Below are 26952 nucleotides of genomic sequence, written 5' to 3' on the forward strand. Positions count from 1 at the left end.
CCCCTTTCCACTAGTGCCTAGTGGGAGTGGGCCTTTGCAGAAGGGCACAGTCTGTTTCCTCAGCTCGCTGAGATATAGCCACCTGGCCCAAAGCACCTTGTCCCATGTCCCCTAGAGTGTACTTCTCATCCCTGGGGCCTCTTGCAGGCAGGACAGGGACATGCAGCAGAGCAGGGCTCAGGCTGGGAAGAACTCAAGAAAAGGAAGGGGTGTCCTTTGGTACCACCAGCAGCTTGTACTGGGGCCTGCCTTGCTTAGAGGATCCAGCTTAGCTCGGAAATGTAAGCTGGGGACAGCCTTGAGGACTAGGGCAGAGACACGCAGAGAGGCAGAGGTGTGGAAGAGGAGTGAGCAAAGGCCCAGCTTGCACTTGTCCAGAATAGGCACAGCAGAGGCTGGGCTGGGGTAGGCCCTAAGGACCACAAGTACCCTGAAATGCAGAAACTCACCCCAGTTAATGTGGATTTACAACAGCAGGGAGTTGGAGGAGCTCTGGCTCTTGATCATAGAGGGAGGCCTCAGTTCTTCCCTGAGCCCCAGGGCTCCTTTCCCTCCTACTCTTTCCCTTATTCCTGTTTCTTCTCTTCTCACTTCGACCCTTCTTTCAGAGCTTGCTTTCTCAGGAGATTCGAGGGCGGCCCCAGCCCTCCCTCGCCCCGCTCCCCACGGAAAGTTGTCAAAGTCTTCAACTCAGGGCCTTTATCCTTATTTCTAAGTGGAGGTGTTTCTCCTCCTACTAGGCAATGTGGTTGACTAAAGGCTCTGGAAGTTTGTGGAAGCTTAAGCCTGTTGTCCTAAGGGTTAGAGGTAGAGGTGTCAACTTAAGGTTTGGGGACCCACTGGGACATGATGGCCCGTTGGGACACACATTAACTCTACTAGTAAATTCTGAAAGTAGATCTGCTGTTACATGTTTCCACTGTAAAAAGTCTCAAAGATATGTATCTTCCTATGATAAGGAAAAATGACTTAAGGATGCTCAAGTTTGTTTTTTGTTTTTTGTGTTTTTTTTGGCATGCTGGAGACCATATGTGAGGAGCTTACATGTGAAAATAGCACTTTTATCACTGAGCTACACCCCTACACCTGCTGCTCAGGTGTCACTTTCTACCTAGAGCTCAGAGAAATGAAAGCAGCTAAAGGTTTTTGCATCAATGTAACTCAGTCGCATTTGAGCTTGGGAATACTTCAACTGTTTTGCTGGAACTTTGGTTTCTGATTTCCATCAGGTGGCTACTCCTGGTTTGTTTCAGTCTATATTTGAAGGGATGCTTTCCAAATTCATTCATAGAAAATGACTTGCTGTTTTAGGTATATAATTTGCACTTATTCAGATTGGATTAACAAGTCTGGAAAGGGGAACACAGGTCTGTGTAACTATAATAAATATTTTTTACTAGGCATATGTCATGACCTTTTCTTGTGTAGACTCATCACTTTTGAAACCACATTTCTCTATGTAGGAATTGTGTAATTAGCCATTATAGTTGTGATTGAAATTACAATAAATTAGTTTAATAGGACAAATTTTAAGAAGGGAGTTTACTTAACCTAAGGAGATGGGGATTTTCTCCTAGTTAAAAGCAAAGTTGCCCTTTCAACCTTGCTGTTGGTCATTGACTTTAGAGCATTCCCAAAATAATGACTGTCAAGTGCTCATTAGGGTTTTTTCTCCTTTCAAGTATCTTATATGACTAAAATAATGTGAGAGATGAACAATACCAGATCTACTCAGTATTTTAATGAATAATTTTTTTTTACATTATGAAGAGGTTTGTTTATTTGCAAATGTCTTATGTATAGGTCACATTTGGTGTTTTCAAATCTCAGGTGTTCATTAGCATAGCTTTTGTAACATAGCAAGATATGGGATCAAATATTTAATAGATATTTCAAAATTGCATTTAATTTTGAATGATGCGGTGACAAATGATTGAATCAAGTCAAATAATTTAGTAACAGCTTGAATGAACTTCATAATCTGTTTTGCAGCCTACTGCTCATTTAAATTCATCCTCCCACCCTATCATTTGGGGTTCATGCCCACAGCCTATCATCACTACATTGAAGATTATTATAGAGTACAGCGTTTCTAGACTCTCTAAATCACACATAGTAAGTAATCAGTAACTTATTTTGTACTGTTGAATGAAATGTGGTTTGGGCTGGGTGTAGTGATATTCACTTGTAATCTCTACTCCAGAAACTGAGGCAGTTTTAAGGTGAGCCTGTTTCACGACCTGAAACTTTGTCTTAAAATCAAACAACTCTCTTTAAAGTTAAAAACAAAATAGAACCCCCAAAGCAAAGCTCCGACCCCAAACCTGGCATTTACAGCATATAAAGTATGTAAAGTATGATCCTCCCCCCAAAAAACCTTGGCATTTAGAATTTATAAAAAAGAAAGAAAACATGGCATTTAGAGCATGTGAGTTATGAATTGTCTTTTTTGTTTTTGTAATGTCCTTTAGCTTCTGAATTTGATAATTCTTTTTAAAAAAATGTAGCCAGGTAGGGTAGACACTTTCCTCTGGAAGAGGGCAGGTTAGGGTACCTGGTTCTGTTTGAAAATTATTAAAACAGCCTCCTGTATAGCTAGTTACTTTTGTGTACTAATTTATTTCTTTGTGTATACTTTAAAATGGTTATATGTGTACATTGTTTATGTCATGAAGTTCTTGAACAAGAGGATGTATTTCCATCTCATTGAAGAAAAATGCATAACATTTATTTGTCCAGATAGATATATGAATAGCTTTTAATCACCCTTCCCTGTCATATCACATAAGATCTATTACTGCGGTTGTGCTAGGAAAGCACTCATTTAAGGTTGTGTACAATTCACTGTAGCTGTTCCTGCGACACTGTAGCCAGTGACAATTGATCCCAAATCTTTTCAGGGTCAAGTAAAAGTGCTAGCTAATTCTTTATGCCAAATCACCCATTTGGTTCATTGTAACACATTTGGAGTTGGATGTGTTGAGTTCATCACACTTTCCTTAGTTAGTCCTACAGCCATGGGCAAGTTTGAATGCCACATGGGCTGTGGGTTCTTTTGTGAGAGTAATTGGAACAGGGCTGAGTTCAAGCTGGCCACTGAATGATGAAGGCCAACCTCATGCATAGTCCATGAAGCCACCTATTTGCACAGCTATTGCTGTAGTGGACTGTGGCCTGTATGGACACATTTCATTTTTTTTCCTTGCTGGTTATCTCTAGGAGTTTTTCTATCCTACCCAAGAAGCATAGTACATTGTGGCTAGTCAGCATAACATAGTTTGAATTCTGAATTCCATTATCAAAGGTCATCTTGGTCACTGTGACCTAATGTCAGGCTTACTCTTCAGCCAAGCAAAGCAGGTGTTTAGAACAGGTGTTTACGGGCAAGAAGTCATGATGTAGATGACCTCTTACTCATGTTCACTTATTTTCATCATGCCATCATGGACCCATGGTTTTTAGACAGTTGTCATGAACCCCACAGTCTCTCTTGTGGTGTAGGTGGTGATTACAGCTTCAGCGAGATGGTATGCTAGAGTTGGTCTCTAATAGAAGTGTTTGACTTTAGGGAACATACAGGGTAAGAAATGAGTGCACACAGTTGCCAAAGACATTCTTCTTGATATGTACAGCTTCTTTATTGACAGATACTGAAGTTGGAAGGAGGTTCATAGTAAAGCATAGGGTAAAGATAATGTAGTTTCCTACCTGACTACCATTTCCATAAAGTCACTTTAGAATAGAGTTCAAGTCATCCTTTAAAGGGGACAGGCTGTATCCTAGGGCTAGTGATAATGGGTGATGTTGAAATGGAAATGGATGTTAATTCCTGAGTGAAAAAAGATGTGGGCTGTGACACGAAGGAAGTCAATGAGAGCCATGCGTATGTCAGGGAAACATTGAAAACACATTGAGGACACTGTATGTGGCAGCTGTGAATACTGGGGCAAGATTAGGCAGAGGACATTGGAATCAGAATTTGGATGTTAAACCAGAAGACTCATTTTTGAAGCAGTGAGTAGGAAGATGAAGAAGCTGTTAGCGTTTCAGGTCTCTCTGCAGCTGTGCTGTTTTATGCCCAAATCAACTCCTCATTCTGGGAATTACAATCAACACAGAACAACCAGAATGTGTTGCAGCTCCTCAAATATAGCCAATAAAAAGGCTTTCTAGTGTCTGCCTCATTATAGCTTATATTTTTGGAATTGAGAAATTTGAAAGGAATGGAAAATAATTGCCAAGATTAAACAATTCAAAGCAGAAGAAACACATGAATTAAAGAATGATGGGTAGAGGAGAGCCTACATGTCTGTTCCTGTACTCGGCTTAACATTACTCTTGAGATGTGATGATAAGGCACAGAATATGGTTTTAACAATTAGTACAGAGCATAGATAACTGTGTAACTCATTTTCTGTAGTCACTGATGGACATTTTCCTATTCAGAGGACACAGTCATCACTGTGACTTATCAGTGCAGGCCGAGGAGTGGATTTCAGGCACACACATTGTCCTATGTAACATCATTCATGTTTAATCGGAAATATAGGTTATTTATTTATGGTATACGACATGGGAGAATTTGGTTAAATCTTATATTTACCATTTTGCCGTCTCTTTTCTTCTTTGAGACAAGGGTGGAAGCTAATCTTGACTATTCTTTGAAGGTGAGGCTGGCCTGGAATTCATGATGCTCCTGCCTCTACCTTCTAGGCTTTGTGATTATATGTTTATATTACAACACCTGCCTGAATTTCATATCTGATTGGGACAATTTGAGGGGTGTGCATTTACAGGCAAATTTACTTATTTTGTAATTATAGTAGTCATTTTGACTATCATTCTAATGTTTAGTTTTCATTTCCTTTTGAATGGATGCCCATTAATTTTCTCCAGAGCTATGTTTTCTGGGGTACTAACCTTGAAAATGAAGTGGTTATATTTTTTAAAAGAGATATATTCCTGATGTGAGGACTATTTTCTTAAGTGATCTGAGTGGTGATAAACATTAAGCATAAATTACAATTACTGTACATTGAGATTACTGTAATAGAGGTCTTATGTCTTGCCCTTGACTCCATCTCTGCTAAATTCATTTAAGTTTTCTTTTTCACATGGAAATGTTATTAGTGTCTCAGGCTAATGACCTTCCCATCGGCTAATAGTAGTTGTTCTTGTTGGTTCTCTTGAATCTGGCAGTACCGTTGCCTCTTGCTGACGAATAGTTTTATTGACCTTCTAGTGAGGACAGTAGGTCTGATCTGAGTTAGGTTACTTGCTCGGCCCGTCTGCAGTGACATCAGATTTGGTCTGGATTTGTTTCAAAGCAATTCCTACTTATGGATGTCTGTTCTTTCCTGATTCTGTCAGTAGGACCTGGGAAGAAAGAAAGAAAATAATAATTTGGTGAAAGTTAGATCTACTCAGAAGCCAAATCAGAAAATAGTCAATGAACAAAATTCTATGGGCTCAACTTCCTTTTTAGTACTTGGAGTTTACTTGTAGTAACATAAACATCTCTGAAGGATGCCTTTTGAATTCTGAGAAATGTTTATATCCATATAATCATCACTAGTGTGAATATCTAGAATATTGTCAACCTACAGGATTCTCTCCTGACTCTTTCAAGTCATTATCATGTTAAAGGAAAGCTACTCTTTTGTTTTCTATTACTAATAGTACACTTTGATCAGATACCAAAGTGCATTTTACTCTTTGGTTGGTATATGACATCTCACCACCTTGCCTTTCAGTATACTTCCTTTCCCTATAGATACTTCTCGGTCTCTTGTTGTTTTGAAAACCTCTACTCTGCCTCATCTAAGGACACTTGATAGTTTGGTTAAACAATAAGAAGCAGTTATTGAATGACCTAGGCAAGGCAGAAGATTCCTTTGGGCAACATGAACATCACTGTCATTATTATTGTAGCACCTACATTGTTGAATACTTACAATTTATTATGCATATATCATTTTTATATATCTCATTCAGTATTTTGTATATTGTGGTACTGAGGTTTATATATATATATATATATATATATATATATATATATACACACATATTAATATTTTTATTTATTTTGATGTGTATATTTGTGTTGAATGTGTATCTATGCATGTGATCAGAAGAGAGTGTCAGATTCCCTGGAACTAGGCTTATAGGCAATTATGAGATGCCCAATGTATACACTGGGAATCAAATTCCACTCTTCTGGAACAACAGCAAATATCCTTAACTCTCTACCACTCTGCCACTGGTTTTCAACCTGTGGGTTGTGACTCCCTTTGGGGGAAGTGGTGTCAAGCAACTACTCCACTGGGTTTGCATATCAGATAGTTACACTGCTATTCACAACAGTAGTAAAATTACAGTTATGAAGTAGAAAGAAGAATAATTTTATCATTGGGGGTCACCACACATGAGGAACTGTGTTAAAGGGCCATAGCATTAGGAAGTTCGAGAACTCCTGACCTAAGAAGCCATCTCTCCAGTCCATGTTTAGCTTTTATGATAGCCAAATTAAATAATGATTGATGTGCACCATATGAACTTTAGATATGGCAGTAATAAAGCCCAGACAGATTGCATAGTTTGTATAAGGTTATACAGCTAGTAAGTTGTAAATCGCTAGCCCATGCTTGGCTTTATAGTAATAAATAAACGATTGTTGAATGATGTGTATATGAATCCACCAAAGGTCATTGGTTCTGCCATATGTGGAGCTACATCTTTGTAATCCTAGCACTTTGGGCATAGATGCAGAAGATCAAGGGTTTAATGCCAACTTTGATTATATAAAGAGGCCACACTTTAAGCAATCTAAATGGTAAAACAAGCATCCCTGTTACTCTGTTAGTTTTAATTCTTACTTTGTTGTCATGTCAGAAGGCAATATACTGGAGAAAAGCCCTGTCATTGACTCTTGATGGTTTAATCTGATAAACACCTGAGCATATTTATAGTGTAACTAAAGATCACCAGACACAAAGCTTTAACCTAAATGAATCAGTTATCAATGGTTGGCTTTCTAATCCCTAGATAAGTTAGAGATACAATTTTGTTTGAGCATCCTAAGACAGTATGCCAGAGTTATGACATAAACTGTTTCATTAAATCTTTATAATAATTTATGGGAAATAGAATATACGTACTTTCTTCACTTTTGACAGATTAAAAGAACTGAGTCTCTGAGATGGAAACTACCTTTCGTAATATCATCAAAATATGAGAATGATAGTCCAAAGATCAGGGACTGTTTACTAAAGGGGTTCTTCCTCTATACCACTCATATTCTATAATGCTTAGCTGTGACAGTGACTGTGGTGTTGCCAGTCTACTCTGATGCCATTGTCAATCTGTACTCACTCTGGTTCTACTCCTGACTTGCACTGATCCAGAACACAGGTCCTTCAGTATGATCTCACTGACTCTTGTGATGTCCACACACATTAATTTATATGTACTTGTAGCTGGGTTATTACTGTGGAGTAAGTTCAACTTTCACTTTATAAAAGTTTTTTTGTATATGCTTCTAAAATGGAAAGATAAAGGAATGAGAATTTGAGCCAGGTTTGTCTGCGGGTGTATTTACTTCCTAACCACTGTTATACACTGCTTCCCTAGACAGCACATTTCAATCTTTTCAAATCCCACTCTGCTCAAATGTAAGTTGCCTTCCATCCATCAGTATGAATATAATTAGGGAGAATGTACTCATACGTGCACAATTGTTATGGTATTGTGGTCTTTTCAAAGAAACGAATGTCTGGGTTTTGTTGTTATTGTTGTTGAGTTACTAGTATGTAGCACACTGTGGTGTGTCTTGGGCTGCAGCATTAAAAGAAACAATTTCTGATGGTAAAACATGTCCTTTCTTTTCCCACTGGCCTTGGATATTCTAACTTTTTCCTTTTGCAAATCCTGTTTCACATCGCTTTCTCATTCCCTGGAGCCCTTATGGTAGGGAATTGGCCATACAACTAAGGCTATAACAGTTAAGCAGGGCTAGTCAGAATACAATCATTTTCTAGCACTGTATAAGGGAGGGTTTTTTTTTTCACACATTTCCTTGTGCACACACTTCTACTTCACTGTTGAATAAAACTTCACTTGTTTATTTTATTTTTCATTACATGGTATATGCTTTCAGTCTGCTGTTCATCTGAATCATCTGTTTCATTTTCCTGTTCAGTCCTCCTCAATTCTCCCTCCCTCTCCTATTTTCCCTCCTCCCTGTTCTTGTCAACAGATGTCAGTGGATTGATTAACTGAATGTGTTTCCTTTGGGTGAGCTAGGCTCATTGGAGGAGTCTCCTTTCTGGCTTTCCTCACTTGATAGTTGTATTAATGGCAATGAGTGAAATCACCCCCACTTCCTTGAAATGTACTTGCATGGAATAAACTTTTCACTACTTATTATATAACAAAATTTTAAATGAAAAAATTAAAAATGTGGGCTTTTAGTTTTCATACTATTTATGCTACGTTCCGTTAGATAATATTTCCAAAAATACATCTTGTTAACAAGAGACACCCGCCTTGAACAAGCATATTAATTATAGTTCTCAAAGTTGGGAATCATGTCATGTTTTCCTCTGTGCTGCAGGAACCTATGTTTAACAGCCATAATTAACAGTGACGGGTCTATTGAGTGGTTATAGGTAAGTTTAATAACAAACACGAGACCCAGCTCTTTAAAAAAAAAAACCCTCCTGAAAACATAGGTAGCATTTCAACTGCTCTTAAACTGAGGGTTAGTAAACAGCTCGGGTTCTTAAAATATTTATCTTGCTGATAAAAGTAAACAACCCAAAGAAAGCAGGCTGAATGCAGTTCTTGAATATGCCCATAGATATTTTCAGAATTCTTTTTCAAGCCTGACTTTGAAAGCATTGAGAATTGACCTGCTTATTTTGCCTTTGATTCTCTCTGTCTCTCTCTCTGTGTGTGTGTGTGTGTGTGTGTGTGCGTGCGTGTGCGTGTGCGTGTGCGTGTGCGTGTGCGTGTGCGTGTGCGTGTGTGTGTGTGTGTGTGTGTGTGTGTTTGCCTCTCCCCTTGGGGGGTTTATCAAATGTTAAGTCTTCTAAGAGCTCTAGGATTTGCACTGGTTTTCAGAGCTCACAGAACAATGAGAGGCATTCTCTTGCAAACAGGGCAGGGCACTCCTTCTTTGTTTTTCATCCTAAGAACAATTGTTTTCCAAGTAGCCGGAAACTGGACTGTTTGGCTTGGTCAGGTAGTGTCCCACAGTCGCCATGTATCCGGCAGGCGGTTTTATTACAAACATCAGTGTGCTCATTAACCTCGTGATGTGGCGGCTGCCTAAAAAAGCAACACGGAAAAGTTGTGTCACCAAAGGTGAAACTTGGAGAGGAGCTGCGTGGTGCCTGGCATGACAAAGCTGCTTCCAGGCAGCCCTGGATAGCAAGGGCAGCAGGAGGATGTGCCCCCTTGCTCTTCATGTCTATGATGTGACCCACTGAAGTGGAGATTTCACAAAGAACTGTGGCTGCAGGCTCAGTCCAGGGAGCCTGAATTTTGGAAGTAGAAAGCTGCCCTGGGTTCTAGTGTGCCAGCTGGCAAGTGAACTGGGAAAGGCATTAATATTTGCAGCCTCAACCACTAGGGAGGACTGGAGGAGTTGCTTTCCTCCTTTTTCCCAGCCCAGGACCTAGTTCTTTGACAGGCACCTCAAAGACCAGACCCAAGAGGCCAAGATTCCATTGATAGCCTGAAAGTCATACTTTGGCCAATGCAAGAGCTTTTGCATTCTGTATTTTGGTTAATGCTAATTCAGTTTTAGCTGTTCCAAAACTGAGCATGCATCTTGAGAAAAATGCTCTCGGCTCTTTTGAATTTATTTGGGATTTTATATTGTTTATGTTTCATTGCGCTGCTTTTTTGAGATTACAAAATAATGCATGTTCACTGAGGAAAATTTGGAACATCTTAAGTGCACAAAGAAAATATCAATCAAGGATTCATTTTCACATTAATTTTTAAAAAATATTTTCTTTCCAGTCTTTGTTCTGTGCATGTTTGAGCATATTCAAAGACATGGATAATTTGAAATCTGTATGTGGAATCATACAGAATCAACTATTACCTACTCATTTTTCTTCCATAATATGTTTGTGTGATTAAACAGCCTGTGCCCTCATCCTCAACCAGCTAATTAAAAGGCTCAAATTAAGGGGAAAGCAGAGAAGTGAGATTGATTTTCAGTATGGCCACATTGGGAAAAGGGACATAGAGACCCAGCGAATCCCTCAACCTTCCTTGGGATTAAAGTTTAAAGAGAGGGCCAAGTATTTGTACATCTAAGCAGTCCTGGTCAATGTGTAGCCCTGCCTACCATGACCCCATCCTTGTCTGGGCTTCAGTTTCCTCATGTAGGGTGGGGTCTGACAAGCTCTTAGAAATGTGTAAACTCTCTTTCTAAGAGATAAGTCCTTGCTGTGGCTGCTGTCTTTCTTTTTTTTTTTTTTTTTTTTTTCCCCAGCCTGAGATTCCTTGGGGGAATTTCCATTTCTTTGGAGTCCACTGTTTCAAGAGTCTATTAGTCAAACTGAGACTTCATTTCTGCCAGGCCGCTTACATTATAATGATCTTCTGTCTTAAATCTGTCATCATTTGTAGTGTGTGTACTGGGTGTGGACTTGAGCATGATAAAAGAGACAGATGGTGATTTTGTGTCCATGAATCAAAGTTTTTTCAACACCTCCTGGGGAGCCTTCTCTTTGGAGTGTATATATATATATCACACACACACACACACACACACACACACACACACACACACACACCATCGAAAAATCAAAATTAAAGATATATGGACACCTATTCATACATCTAAATGCATAACACATATAACCCATAGAATAATCCTCTAAGAATACACAAAAAGGCCAGGAAATATAGCTCAATGATTGTCTAACATGTCTCATGTTCTGGATTGAATTCCCATCAGATATCTTCCCCCAAAGGACCGTTTAGAGTAGTGGTTCTCAACCTGTAGGTTGTGACTCCTTTGGGAATTGAAAGACCCTTTCACAGGGGTCACATATCAGATGTAAGGCATATCAGATATTTACACTATGACACATAACAGTAGCTAAATCACAATTGTGAAGTAGCAATAAAAATAACTTTATGATTGGGAGTCACCACAACATGAGATACTGTATTAAAGTGTCATAACATTAAAGAGGTTGAGAACCATTGCTTTAGGTGGTTCGTTTAGATATTTATAGATTTTACTCATATTCTTGGTTGTCAATAGATATATACATGAATATATACTTAACATTATAATATGAATGAAATATTGCTATTAATTACTTTCAAATTGACATTTCTGCTTCAATTCCTGCAGTTATGTTAACATAAAATAAATTACATAGAAAAAATAAACAACACCCCATATACTCAAATGTCTTAGAATGTCAGCAATCATCTGGACTAATTACCATATAACTTACTTTTTGTGGCAACTGCTAATTTACAATAATTCATCTTCTATATAAAAATGGATGCGTCATTGAAAATATGGATTTTAGGGACTTGTGTTTATATCTGTTTTTTCTTATTTGTTTTTAAGCTCCAAATTTTCTATGCTGGAGACAGTTACGTTTTTCTTACACAATCATTTTAAGATTCTGTTATCAGAGACCCTTGCTATAAAGCCTGGATTTAGGTTCAACTTTTCACCAGCATCAAAATATTATGATATAAATATATAAATGATGGCAAGACACCAGGCAGTTACATACAGGTTAGGTCCATACTAAGATGAGAACTATTCTCTCTGTTTCTTCCTTCCCTATCTTAGTATCAGTATATTTAATTGTGGGACCCAGGGAGCTTAACTGGAAGATTAGTTATGAAAAATTACCATGCTGGTGTTTGGATTTCTTATTACACATTTTTGGTGTCAGGGGTCAGGGTTTTTAGTATGGCAGAGCTGTCTCCACTGTCAGCTTGTAATTTTTAAAAATTACTAATTTCAAGGCATTCTTGTTACAGATTGAATGAACTAACACATGGGAAAAAACCAAAGAGAAAAATAGTATCTAGAACTTGGTCACTAGTGATATTGGTAAGGTTACAAAAATAGTGATGTCTTTTATATTGATTATGCAAGTTAGAGGAGCCTCATTAAAGGGTTTATGGGAAATAGAAACAAATCTTTAGCTTTGTACTGGTATATGACAGTCAACCACCATTTTTAATGATTTCCTATTCACCAATTTGTTCTTTAATTCATTAATTGATGGATTTACTTAGTAAATATTTACAGAACTTTCTGTGTGCCAGGTGCCACTTTTGACAGTGAGAATACAGTAGTAAATGCCACATATAATTGTCCTATGCCTTCATAGAACTCTTAATTTACAAACTTAAGTTTGGGACTCAGGCTATTGATGCAGGAAACACTTTTCTTTCTCTTGGTGGTGTGCCTCAAGGAGGTTTTGCTATGGATGGATTTTGAGACAATGTCCCATTGTGCAATGTTGAGTGGCCTGGAACTCTTTATATAGACTAGGCAAGCCTTGAACTCCCAGAGCTCTGCCTGCCTCTGTCTGTCCAATGTTGGGGTTAAGAGAGCAATGTCAGGGAGTTCTTGATCTGCTATTTGTCATATTCACTGGGGCTCTGGCCAGGCCAAACTCTCAAAGATGTCAGATGAAATGCATGCCGGATGCAGAGTGTTGATCTACAGTCCAGGAACCACCAAAGCTGTGCTTCCAGAACCTGCCTGGATATTAGCATAATCTCTCACAATGTATTTGCTCCATCATGATAATCTCATTCGATAGACCTAAGTGGAAAGCTTACAAAGAAACAAAAGTAATGCACACACATATATATGCCTATATGTATGATATATATGTATCTGTGTGATTTTTAATTTCAGGTAAGTTTGGGAAACACTGTCCTAGAAACAATCACAGGATTACCATAAACTGTGTGTAAATATGAATTATTTTCTGTTGAGCAAAGTCTATAGTGTTACACAGGTTATTGGGAATTAGACACTTCAATAATTACCAATTATTTAGTCAAGTAGTGCCCTGAGATCTAGGTTTACTCTTATTGTCAGTGCAAGTGCTTCAGGCCCTCAGTTTGCTCCTGTGATCATAAGTTGAATAGAATGTTTCCTTGTTTCTTTTTCTGTTTTTCTTATTTGTTCTTTCTTTCCTATCAAGTCCATTTTTTTCTTTTGGCTTGCTCACTCTTAAAGAAAAAAAATGCGATAGAAAGAAATAGAGAACTTGGGTCTTTCCAAAGGACTGAGAGGGAGTTCTGAAAATGACATTCAGAGCTGGCAAATCCCTGGACACTGTTAGGATAGAAGATGTCAATGTCTAAGTTTTGATCATTCTGGGAGCTTGAATTTTAGTAGGGCAGGGGGTAGGAGACATTTTTCTGTGTCTAGAACAGGAAGATGTGGGCAATGGCCCGTCTTAAATATTACTTTTCTATTTATGCTTGGGAGCTCTTGGAAGACAGGACTGCAAGTGTGAGGACCTACCTCCTCTCATCGTGTGCTTATCAAGAAGGGTCTGCTGTAATTGGCTCATGAGCAATCAAGTGCATTGACATATTGCTGCTAGTTATTTGGAGTTATAAATGGTGTCTATTTCTCTGCGAAATTGGGAGTTCAGCTGCATAGGATGACCTGGTTTGTATCACATGAGTCTTTGGCACTTTGACAGATTTCACCATTTAATAAAACACCCAGCTTCCTCCTTCTACCTCTCTGGACATAAAAGCAACCTTTGAATTTATGACACAGAGAGCATACTTTGAAAGGGCACAATGCACAAAGAAAGGAGGAAAAGGAAGTGAGGCAGTTCATCTCATCTTCTGAGGCCATTGTCTCCAGACAAGTGACAAAACTGAATACCTTGAAAAATCTTGTATTGATTTTTAGTGCAGAAGCATCTCCCTAGGATCTGAAAAGCCCAGGGAAGGACAATGAACTTGTCCCCTGCCTTCAAGTCAGAGTTGACTCGCTTAGGTTACATGACTGGAAGAAATGAACATAGCTGCTCGGCTGAGAGTAAGACTATGTCTGGACACATTTCTCTGAAGCAAATTCTATCACAGTGAAGCTTGATTGATGGAAAGGATACTGGGAATTGGACATCAGTGGTGAGCAGAAAGGCAGTTAGACTAGTGGAAGAGCTTGATGAACTTTTCTTTTAATAGCATTATCTTTAGTGTACCAAGATGTTTCTTTAGGGATCAAGAGAAGCTTGATTGAAAAAGAAAGAAAAGACAACCTAAGTGGTTTCCTGATTATTTTATCAAACAAACAAATGTGATTGAGAACCAGGAGGCCCTTTAGAAATTGTCAAATTCAGATTCCTTATCTAAAGCATTGACTCCAATTGCAATTTCTAAATTTAAAAGAGGTTCCTTTTAAGTCAGAAATATTCTAATTTCTATGATCCAGGAGATTTTTCTCTTGACCTTCCCTCCATTGACTCTGACATGCCATGGTTGAAACCAGGTCCTTGTGGGTGGCTGTTATTAAGCTGCTTTCCTTTGAATGTTTACAGTAACTGCTGTGACCTAAATAAGAAGGTTTGCATTGTTTTCCCACATAAAAGTGGAGCAGTTTCTAAAAGTATGTTCATTTCTTTTGACACTATTATGTTTACTGAAGACTAAAGAACCAAAACATTACTTGTTTCTTTTTTATGTGTTAGGCGAGTGAGTACACACTATTCCTATACAATGTACATGTTTCGGGCCTTTGTGTCCAACAACCATGCTTTCTTGAACTAGAGCGTCACAAAAGTTCCACGAAGTGGCATTGTTGCCAAATATCTCTTTAAAATTTCATTTTATCTTTCGTTGAGATAAAAATACCATAAAATTTACCATCTTAAATATATGAAGATTGGTAGCATTGAATATATAACCAATGTGTGGGGAAATAGAAGGATCCAGAGGGTCCTAGAAACCTACAAGAAGAACACTATGATGGTCAGATCTGGGACCAGGGGTCCTCCTCAAACTATGGCACCAGCCAAGGACAATATGTGCAGTAAACATCGAACCCCTACCCAGATCTAGCCAATGGACAGGACATTCTGCACAGATGAGTGATGAGTGGGGATTGACTTTCACACGAACTCTGGTGCCTCATATTTGACCACATCCCCTGGATGGGGAGGCCAGGCGGCACTCAGAGGAAGGACAGCATGCTACCAAGAAGAGACTTGATACCCTATGAGCATCTACAGGAGGTGGATGTCCCCCTCATTCACAGTCATAGGGGAGGGGAGTAGGGTGAAAGTGGGAGGGAGGGAGGAATGGGAGGATACAAGGTATGGGATAACAATTGAGATGTAATATGAATGAATTAATAAATAAAAATGGTGAAAAAAGAATATATAATCAATGTCTATAGTTTGTTGCATGAATTTGAAATTCTATGTTCATTAAACAACTTCCTATTCCCCTTCTACATTCTCTGGCAACAGTCACTCTAAATTCCACTTTTATGAATTATCTATGAGCATTAGATAACTCATGGAAGTAAAACCATGTAGTGTTTGCTGTTTAGCGACTGACTGATTTTGTTTAGCACAATATCGTTAAAGGTTATTCCTTTTCTAACATGTATCAAGATCTCTATCCAATGAATAACAATTCATTGACCACATTTTGTTTTCTCATCCATGGATATACATTCAGTTCATGTCCATTTTTGCCTTTTATGAATAATAACACTATAAAAAATGGCATACACCTTTAATCCCAGTAGGGAGGCAGAGTCATCTCTGTGAGTTCAAGGCTAGCCTGGGTTGGAATAGAAAGAAAGTTGCAGATCAGTCAGGGCTATACAGTGAGATCTTGTCTTGAACAAACCAAATTAAAAGTTACTTTGTTTTCTACACTTACATGCATGTACATAAACACAAGTACACATAAAATAAAAATAAAGTCTCAAGAAAATTAGAGTAGGTCTTTTTCTCTTAATTAATAGGGAAGATTATTTTAACATGTTGATTTGTTTTGTTACCCTTTAGCCCTAGCTTACTGAAATTAGATGATAAATTAGTTATGTTCCCCATGATTGTTATCAAATATCTGAAAAAAACAAGACAAGAAAGGAAAATATTACTTTAACTCATGGTTTAAGGGATAGATACAGTTCATCATGATGGACAAAGCATTACAGTAGGAGTGTGAGGTGACTGGCCACATATGTGCATAGTCAAGAAACAGAGGGACAAGTGCTGACTGTCAGCCTGGTTTTTGCTTTATAATCATCTTAGAACCCCAGGCCATGTTCTGGTGCTAAGTACATTCATGGTATGTTTTTCTTCTCCCAATTAAATCTCAGGAAACACTCTTTGCTTCCATGACTAGACTTGTATCTTCTAGGTAATCCCAAACCTAGTCAAGTTTGCAATGAACATCACCACACATCAGACTAAAATGAACCCAGATCCTCAAATTCTAAGGTCTTGGGGTATTGCAGTGTCAATCCAAGTGACTTGCAACTTTGAGAATTTGGAAGTAGAGACTGAGAATATTCTAGATCTCCTTAAGAAGTTGTTGTGTTTGTTTTGCATGTGAACGTCCTGTATGGTTATCTATTACCCTCTATTCCTCCATTCCTGTGCCCTTTGCACTATAGTATAAAATTGTTGGACACAGGGCCTTTATTATTCTTCTCTGGATTCTTAATACCTAGGACAGAACATTGCCCACCAATAAAATAAAACAAATGTTTGTATGAATAGGAATTTGATTTATTCTGTCATTTAGGAAAGTCACCCTCTGTAGTCTTGGAACAATTTAACATTTTTATTTGTTTTTATCTACTTCTTTCCTGTGTGAGACATGGCTTATGTTTAGGAGCACAAATTAGATTTAAGTATGGGGCCAAAATTTTTCCTTAAGTCTTTGTTGGGAGTGGCAAGCAAGATTTATTGAATACTTAGCGTCAGTGGAGGAATGATCCAAGTTTATGTTGTGGTTTTGATTTGTGAAGCCTCCTCTCATGTTATCCTCAGACATTTCCTTCCAGTTACCACGAAAGGTAGTCTGCATAGGTATTGCATGTGCTTTTGGGGTGAGCAGCTAGAACAATGAGTGCCATGTTTTGCTTAAGGCAAGTATTTGCTATTCCATGTATCAGCTTCTAACCCTTGACTTTCATGGCCCCTGCTGCCTTCTGAATCTCCTCCAGCACCTTCATAACTTTCCAGAAATAGAGATTTCCCAAAGTAGATACCGATTTCTAATAAAAGTTCTAGTAATGTGGACTTAGGACACAAAGACACATTTATTTTCAGGTGAAAGACAACAATTTAAAGACACACGCCTGTCAGTTTTGATTCCATTCATTCAAAGAGCTTAATCATGTAGAAGGCTCAGTGCACTGTGCTGAGGAAACAGTGGTGTGGAAGGCAGTTCCTGCTCACATGCTGTGCGAGCTGACAGTAGGCTACACGGCAAAGAAATGGTGCTCTAGCTGTGGAGCAGGAGCAGAATGTTGCAGCCCTTTCAGAAATGACAGTAAAGGGAGCTTAATGTCACTGATGGTGGTAACAGGAGGATCTGTCAAGGGTTATCAATTAAAGAGGAGGAAGAAGCATATTCTGGAAAGCAGGGGCATTTCTCAAAGGATGGAAGGTGAGCAAGAACATGACTGACTTAGAAAATGGAAGGAAATCCTTTATTCCTGATGGAGTGAGTCATGTCACTTTACACTGACAACGCTGGAACATGTTAAATTACAGCTTTACAACTCTAAGGGACAACGACATTGTTGACACATTTTCAAGGAAGATGTATACAATACTGCTTTCCATGCATTAACAAGGAGATTTCTTGAAAGGAAAAAAAATATATATATATATATAAGAAGACACAAGTACATTCAGTGCTAATAGTCTTGTTTAAATGCTGCTTTCAAACAAAATCTCAGGACACCTTTTTAAAAATAAACGAAACTCATTAGATACTAGCTAGAAGTGTTGGTATTCACATTTAATCCCAGCACTAGGGAGGCAGAGGCAGGCAGATTCCTGTGAGTTTGAGGCCAGTCTGATCTACATAGAAAGTTACAGGCCAGCAAATGCTGCATAATGAGACTCTATCTCAAAATAAAAAAAAGTCAAACAAAAAAACAAAAAACAAATTCTGTTAGAACTCAAGTTGAAGCATTTTTCCTCTGGGGCAAGGTAGGAAACTTTAAGATTTTGTCAGTTGTGTGCTCTATGATCAGAAGGCCATATATTGTGTCACAACTGTGTCATTTTCTTTATTGGAATCAGAATCAAAATTACTGAGATAGCTGAAACATGAACTGTTTGGCAGCATGTAAGGCACAAGAGACCGGAAGGAATTCTAATTAGCATTATTCATGCAAAATGTAGTTACATGGCTGCTATTAATAGGTCATAAATTTTTATAAAGTCAAAAGGCCATCAATATTTAGCATGCACCTCGGGGTAGAATACAACTCATTTGTGACTGCAAGTTAATTACTCATGTTGCCTCTGAACTTTGACTTGAGTATCTGCATGAGAGAAAGAGAGTACACTATCACTAATATTTCCCCAAATATCACCCCAAAAATGTCCAGATAGTTCAGTTCATATCATTTACTTTTTAAAAAACTGTTTGGTAACTTCTTAGGCTTTGGGTATTTCATGTTTATACATGTTTTGCCTGCATGTATGTATGTGTATTACATGCATGCCTGGTGCCCACAAAGCTCAGAGGAGAGCAGCAAATCTCCAGAAACTTAAGTTGTGGATAGTGCTGAACTACTACATGGGTGTTGGAAACTGAACCTGAGTCTTCTACAAGAGCATCCAGTTCTCCTCACCTTTGAACTATCTCTCCAGGACCCTCGTGGCACTTATTCATGGTTAGGTACTGGATGTCAGGTGTCAGGCTTGGTTGGAGGTATTGGCACAAAGGGATCGCACTCTATGCTATCAGCCCTCGAGAGGTTCACACACATTAGCAAAATGTCAGACAAGGAATAGTCAGGGTAAGGTATGGCCAGTGATATTGCTGAACACTCCTGGGAGCTGTGCAAGCTGAGAGCAGAACACTTGATTTTTGTCTTGAAGAGTCAGGAGAAGTTCTTTGAAGAAAGGTTCTGCTAGGATCTGAAAAGTTTATTAGGAGGTGGTCTGATAACGAGGAGGCAAAAAGATTCCCAAACAGAAGATATATCACATCTAAAGATATGGAAGAGAGAAGAATGGAGCAAAAGAAGGAAAAGGAAGAGGAGCTGTAAATGGAAATATAAGTGTATCTAACCCCATGCTGTGCTTTAAAGAAGGAGAGGCTTCACAGACAAAGAAGGTACACAAAGGCCTGCAACCTTGCTTATGAGAGTGAGGAGGAGATAGATTTTATTTTAAATGAATTTTCTAACCAACCAACCAACCAATCAAACAACAACTTTGGAGGGTTTCATAACGGGAAACACAATTTTAAAAGACCTGTGTGTATGTGTATGTGTGTGTGTGTGTGTGTGTGTGTGTGTGTGTGTGTGTGTGTGTATGTATGTGTTTGTGTGTGTTTGTGTATGTGTCTATTTGTGTGTGTGTGTGTGTGTGTGTGTATGCATGTGCCTGTATGTATGCACACATGCGCGCAAGCACGTGCACATGTACTTGCCCTAGGTATGTATATCTCTGGAGGTAAGAAGGTGATTTGTATCGAATTGATTCTCTCCATCCACCTTCTACCATGTGGGTTCAAGAGATTTAACTCAGATCTAGCCGATGGACAGGACATTCTCCACAGTTATGTGGAGAGTGGACACTGACTCAGACATGAACGCTGGTGCTCCATATTTGACCACCTCCCCTTGGTGGGGAGGCCTGATGAAACTCAAAGAAAGAATAAGCAGGCCACCAAGATGAGACTTGATAGGCTGTGGCCATATAGTAGTGGAGGAGGTCCCCCTCAGTCACAGACGTAGGGGAGGGGAATAGGGTGAAAACAGGAGGGAAGGAGGAATGGAAAGGAATGATACAAGGGATGGGATAACCATTGAGTTGTAATCTGAGTAAATTAAATTAAAAAAAAAAAAACAAAACACACACACACACAGAGATTTAACTCAGGCTTCAAGCATCTTTACCCACTGATTTCTCTCTGTCTCTCTCTGTCTCTCTCTGTCTCTCTCTGTCTCTCTCTCTCTCTCTCTCTCTCTCTCTCTCTCTCTCTCTCTGTCTCTCTCTCTCTCTCTGTCTCTGTCTCTCTCTCTGTCTGTCTCTCTCTCTCTGTCTCTCTCTCTCTGTCTCTCTCTCTCTTTCTCTCCCTCCTTCCCTCCCTCCCTCTCCTCCCTCCCTCCTTTTTTCTTTCTAAGGTTTTAAAAATATTTTAACATTGTGTGTGTGTGTGTGTGTGTGTGTGTGTGTGTGTGTGTACATGACTACTAGTATCCTAGAGATTTAGAGTCGTCTGATCTCCTGGAGCTGGAGTACAGGGAGTTAGGAGCCATTGTTATGCATTCTGGGAACCAAATTTGGGTCCTTTGTAAAAGTAGTCCATGCCCTTTACCTCTGAGCCATTTCTCTAGTACCAATGAGCCACCTCCTAAGTGCTCTATATCACTAAATTAGTGGCATCCATAAAATGTGGATGATAATGATAGATCCTAGATTAAGTTTTAAGGGTGCTGTTATTAGAATGGTAATCACTTTTAAGTATTTTAGACCTTTCTCCCTAAGAACTTCCAGTCAATTTTTAAGGAATGGTATAATGCGGCAGAGAAAAGCCTCTGAAGAGCTTTTCAGAAAAACTGTATTTTACCTTTATTCCTTATTTAACTGTGGTGGCAATGGAAGATGGGCATACTCCAATAGGCCACCCATGGGCTAACAAAAAAGACCTGTATACAGGTTCTGTAGCTTGCTCTTTTGCTTTGAAGCACCAAATTCAAAAGTGGAAGATGTCAATTGTGAAGAAAGCACTCCTAGTTAAAGGGGAGATGGACATGGATTGGTATAGCCCTCAGTGAAGGTGAGCTTTACAGACTAGTATTAGAAAGGCAAAATAATTTGCAATTATTCCATCAGAGGATAGATATCTGAACAGTTGTCAGCAACACTGGTGATATGTTATGGCTCAAAAAGAGATAGCGACTTTTAGTATGCACAAGTGTATAAAAGAACCAAAGCTTCTAACTAACAAAATTTGTGAATTTCACTACTTGCCGTAGTGAAGAAATGTAAGTCACTTTTGGGGGGTTGCTTTTGAAGGTAATTATTGCAACAAAGGCCTGAGAAAGTGTTAGGAAATACTCAGTATACCTTTTCCCAGAAATAGTTAAAAGTTGACCCTATGGTATTTATGAATTCCTTTTTATTGGGTATGATTTAATGAGTTTTACTCTAGTACAAGACTAAGTTAATATAGCTATTGCTTGGGGCTGCCTTCAACTGTGCCTATGCTAAAACCACATGGCTTCCATTTGAGGTGATCATAATGAATGCCTTCCTAATAAAGTGTCCTAGAGCATGCACTAATGCTTTTCTCGGAAGAAAGAACTCTGTCTTGTAAGCCAGGAACGTGTTATCAAGTGAAGAAACGAAAAGAGTTGATCACTCTGAAATGACACTTACAATCTATATGGGATATTTTATTTTATTTTAACTTTAAACACTCGGCTTTCTCATTCAAATTCTTAGTTAAGGGTCCTATTGCTGTGTTAAAACACTGTGGCAGCTTTGCAGTCTATCATCCAGGGAACTGGGGGCAGGAACTCAAGGCAGGAAGCTGGGATGCAGCAGCTGATGCAGAGGTCATGGAGGGCTGCTGCTTATTGGCTCATTCTCTTGCTCAGCCTGCTTTCTTACATACTCCAGGACCACCAGCACAGGGGTGGTACCACCCACAATTGATTGGGTCCTCCCACATTAGCCACTGATTAAGAAAATGTATCATATAGGCTTGCCCACAGGTAGATTTTTGTGGGGGAACTTTATTAATTCAGGATCCTTCTCAAATAGCTTTATCTTATGTCAAGTTGACAAAAAATTAGCCAGCACATGCCTTTCCTATTGCAGTTATTGTTCTAGATGTAATGATATAATGATATAGTAATAGGTAAAATAAAGGTTCTACCTTTTTGGCTATAGTTTGTGTGTCTGTGTGTGTGTGCGTGCGCGCGCGTGCCTCACACCCCCCGTATAAAGTATACGTGGTTATAGTTTTGACTTTGTTGATTAGGGACGGTCTCACTGAGAAGAACACATGAGTAAAACCCTCAGAGGCCCCCCTGTGCAGTTATGCGTGAGAAGGTGATTACCATATTCTTCAGGTTGCTTGGGGAAAAGATAAATTTTTAAAAATTGCATCATCCAGAAGTCAAGTATTGAGAGTTTATTTTATTTAAGAGGAGGAAAACCCTTTCTTCTGAATACATTCCTGTAGAATTTTTGCAAGGCAGACTTTTAAATGCAGTATCCAGTTATATGATTCTTAAAAGTGCACTAACAGCTATTTCTTCATTGTAGCCTTGGAAATTTCTGTATATGCACACAGATAACATTTACAAATACTAAATTGCTGTGTACCCATGGCCATACCCTACTCGGTGCAAAGCTCCTTGCTTATTTACAAATGCAAGCTTGCTGGATTTTCATTTCTAGGAAAGGAAGCATGAAATTTTTCAAACACTTTGAAGAATGAGTATCTCTCTGGTGCATGGTTTACTTGAACCACTCTGAGCCATCTGCCTCCTAAAACTGGGAGGAGTTATCAGCTAGATCAATCAGTCTCTCTGAAGCACATGCAATATACAGGCAATAATAATGCTTCCATGTGCATTGTGGATTGTGTGAGAGTGGTTGCTCTTGTTCCATATTTGGTGAGAGTTAAGGGTGAGGGATACTAGCTACTTCTGTGTCCCAGATAGACAAGTAGGACAATTCCCACTGCTTTGGAGGTGCACAGTGGGAATGTCACATATCGAGAGTGGAATGTGATTGCTCCAACCTCCTTTGGGCAAGATATGAACATGTGATACTTCAATCTTTGTGCCTATCTATAAACAACAATGGCATAGACAAATAACTGCGCTACGTGGAAAGGAGCCCCATGTTGACTTCCTCCCACTGACGTTCTGGAAAGTATTTGTCTGTAATAGGATTTGATATGTCTGAGGTGGCAGTGTCCTTATAAAAAAAGAGCAGGGACTTGGGACCCTTGGTGCATTCCAGTTTTTGTGGATCTTTATGACCAGAGTAATAATATTACGTATCTGTTGAGCTTGTTGAATAGAACAATATATGTGGACTCACCATACTTTGTTTAATAAATAGAGTTAATATTTTTGGAAGACTTTTGTTGGTCAAAAGCTCTTCAGTAATCGAAAGAAAATTGTTCTTTAAAAAATTTTGTTCCTTATCAAGACATTCTTTTAACTTAACACTAGACACATTTGAAATTATTTGTTCCATTTCATGATGTGGGTGCCTAGTGCCCTCAGAGGGTTTCACAGCTTCTGGAACTGTAATTGCTGAGGGTTGTGAGCCTAACTCAGGTCCTCTGAAAGAGCAGCAAATGCTCTCTTGTCCCTCCAGCCCCATATTTTTTTCATCTGGATAGCTTCTTCCTACACCCCAAGGAACATGTGAACAATTTCCTATTGAAAAATAGAACATAATTTATTATGATAGTGGCAGCTTCAAGTCAACAGAAAAGCTTCTAATTCTGTTGCCTTGTTATTAATAAGTTATGAAAATAGTACAGATCTCTATTACTATATAAACTAGAATAATTTCTAATTTCAAACAAAACACCCTGATGATGCTTCAGTTCATTTAACAAAAAAGACCAATTATCCTGTTGAGTTTCAAATGGTGGAAGTTTTTTTGAAGGAAATTTAAAAATATTTAGGAAATTTCCAATGACCCTGATACTTGAGTTCATTTACCTTTTTGAAATGTATATCAGGGTAGCCCTTATACTACACACTGTAGTCCTTTTCCAGTGAGAACATTTAAAATCGAATATTGAAGAAACACTTGGAGGTGGTGTGTTAAATAAGCACACATAGTATGTATCTCAGCAAGATGAGAATAGCAGTATTAATAGTTCATCATAGGTTAGATTCATCATAGGTTAAATTATTTAATGCATCTGATACTTAGAATAACAATATACATAGTAAGCACTGTATAAGTGTTTGCTATTATTGCTGCTGTTGTTATTACATTCTATAAGGAGATTACTGGCTTGGAGCATCTCTGTCTAAAGCCTAAAGCCTGGAATCTCATAGAGAAAAGGAGATCATGAAGGAATTGGGGTCAACAAAGAAGCAAAAGTATCTTTCACATATGAGAGACACTCATGACAATTGTCTTTTTAAATTTTAACTTAAAAAATAATAAAATTGTTATGTATATGGATATTTTGCTCATGTGTAGGTAAGTGCACCATGTGCATGCAGTACCCTCAGAGGTTGAAAAAGGGTGTTGGATCTCTTAGAACTGGGATTTCAGACCATTTTGAGCCTCCAGGTAGATGCTGGAAACTGAAACCGGGTCCTTTGGAAGAGAAGGCTGTAAGTGTTTTTAACTACTGAGCCATCACTCCCAGCCCTGTGATAACTGCCTTCCTGAGTCAGGTTTATCTTAATGTGATATCTAGATTCATCCATTTTCCTGTAATAACATTTTTTCTTTTGTGTTTTTGTTTTTGATAGTGTTTCATGTAGTCCCAGGTAGTCTTTCTCTAGCTAGCTAACCAAGGATGTCTTTGAACTCCTGATCCTCCTATACCTCCCAAATGCCAGGATTATCATTGCTTTCCTTTACATAATTTTATTTTTAATTTCTTCTTTTTATTGTATATGTATATGCATTTTACCTGCATGTATGTATGTGGGCCATGTGTGTATCTGGTGCCTCCAGAAGCCAGAAGATGCCATCAGATCTCCCGGGACTGGTTACAGATAATTATGAGATGGCATGCGGGTACTAGAAACTGAGCCTGAGTCCTCTTCAAGAGCAGAAGTGCCATTTCTCCCATGCCATTATTTCACATTTTTTTTTACTTTTCAGCTGAGAAAGATGATTTATTGTACACAAGCTACACTTGGCAAAAAGTGGACAGAGCTAGTCCCAAATTCCAAAGGTCCAGAGAGGGCCAGCGGGACTGTTCTGTGTTAAGGAAGGCAGTTTGTCAGGTAGTCTCTGTGAGATGATGTTCCAGGTCCTCTGAGCCTCATTACCAATGGCAGCATACAGTCACCCAACTTGTACCAGCATCCCTGCCTTCAGGATACTTTACTTCTGCTCCTGTAGCTGCCATGGTGCACCAGGTGCTTTACTTGGATCTCTGGCTCATGTCTTTACTCTTTTAAAAATTTTTTTTATTAATTTATTCTTGTTACATCTCAATGGTTATCCCCTCCCTTGTATCCTCCCATTCTTCCCTCCCTCCCATTTTCCCCTTATTCCCTTCCCCTATGACTGTTCCTGAGGGGGATTTCCTCCCCCTGTATATGCTCATAGGGTATCAAGTCTCTTAATACCACCCTGAACGCGCCTGATCTTGTCTGATGTCTTTACCCTTTAGCTTCAATCTGTACATTTGCTGCTTCCTCCACTTGACTCTCATGCTGCAGGAGTTTCAAGGAAGATGGCACTAAAGCCTAGAGCCGTTATTTCATTCTTAATGGGGGAATAATGCTCCAATGGGTATATATAGCATGTTTACCTTATTCTTTCATCTATGTTTTCTTTTCAAGTTAATTCCATAATGGCTATATTTACATCTCATAAGCAATGTTTAAGAGTACAACTGTGTATTTTCCTCTTAGAATTTCTTTCATTGTATCACACGTGTTCTGGCAAAGTATATTTTCATTTATTTCTAGGCTTTTAAAATCCAACCTGATTTCTTGGATGGATGACACATTGTTCAAATGTATTCAATTCAATCTTCACTTTTACAATTATCTGTATTTTTGTTGTTTATTTCTTTTTTGTTCATTATAATCGGAAAGATATAAGAAATACTTGCAATTTTCTTATACTAGTTATGATTTGCTTTATGCCCTAAAACATAATCTTTCTTGAATAAGTTTTATAACCTACTAGAAAGAATTCTCATTCTGAATCTCTTGGATGGAGTAGTCTATACACATCAGTGGACCTACATTGTTCTTCAGTGTTCTCTCTCTCTCTCTCTCTCTCTCTCTCTCTCTCTCTCTCTCTCTCTCCCTCCCTCTCTCTCCTCCCCTCTCTCTCCTCTCTCTCTCTCTCTCTCTCTCTCTCTCTCTCTCCCCTCCCTCTCTCTCTCTCTCTCTCCCTCTGTCTCCTCTCCATTTCTCTCCTCTCTCTGTCTATCTTACATCCTCCCTCTATCTTACATCCTCCCTCTCTTCTCTGTCTCTCTGCTCTTTGTCTCTCTTTTCTCTGTGTCTCTGTGTCTGTCTCTGTCTCTCCTGTCTATCTCTGTCTCTCCCCCATCTCTGTCTCTCTCTCATCTCTGTCTCTCTCCCTTTCTCTCCCCCTCTGTCTCTGTCTCCCATCTCTGTGCCTCTGTCTGTCTCCGTGTCTCTGCCTCTGTCTCTCTCTGTCTCTCTCTGTCTCTCTGTCTCTGTTTCTGTCTCTCTCTCTCTCTCTTTCTGCATTTCTAGTGGTTTCCATGAGAAATGTCCATCATAGGTTCATGTCATGCTATGAGATGGCATATTGAAGTCAAGTCACCCACTGTTAGTGTTGAGGACCTACCTGAGCCTTTGGGTGATATTGCTTGTTTTTTGCCATTAAAATACTGATGCTTCATGCATATGAGTTAATCTTTTGACATATTATTCCTTTAATAATATGCAGTGATATCTTAGTCTTTTTTGATGAACTTTGGTTTAAGCTTCTTTGTTTTGGATGTAGCTATTTTTTAAAGACAGTTTGTTTGGGTATCTTTTTTTCATCC

At 38.8% G+C, this 26952-nt stretch overlaps 1 protein-coding gene across 4 annotated transcripts in view; it reads left to right on the plus strand.

Annotated features, from left to right (window-relative positions):
* The window catches only part of FGF13 (fibroblast growth factor 13), a 511366-nt gene that overhangs the window by 19024 nt on the left and 465390 nt on the right, over positions 1-26952 (plus strand). The window lies entirely within an intron of this gene.

This window comes from Acomys minous, assembly GCF_964271855.1.
Source record: "Acomys minous genome assembly, chromosome: 7".
Classification (NCBI taxonomy): Eukaryota; Metazoa; Chordata; class Mammalia; order Rodentia; family Muridae; genus Acomys; species Acomys minous.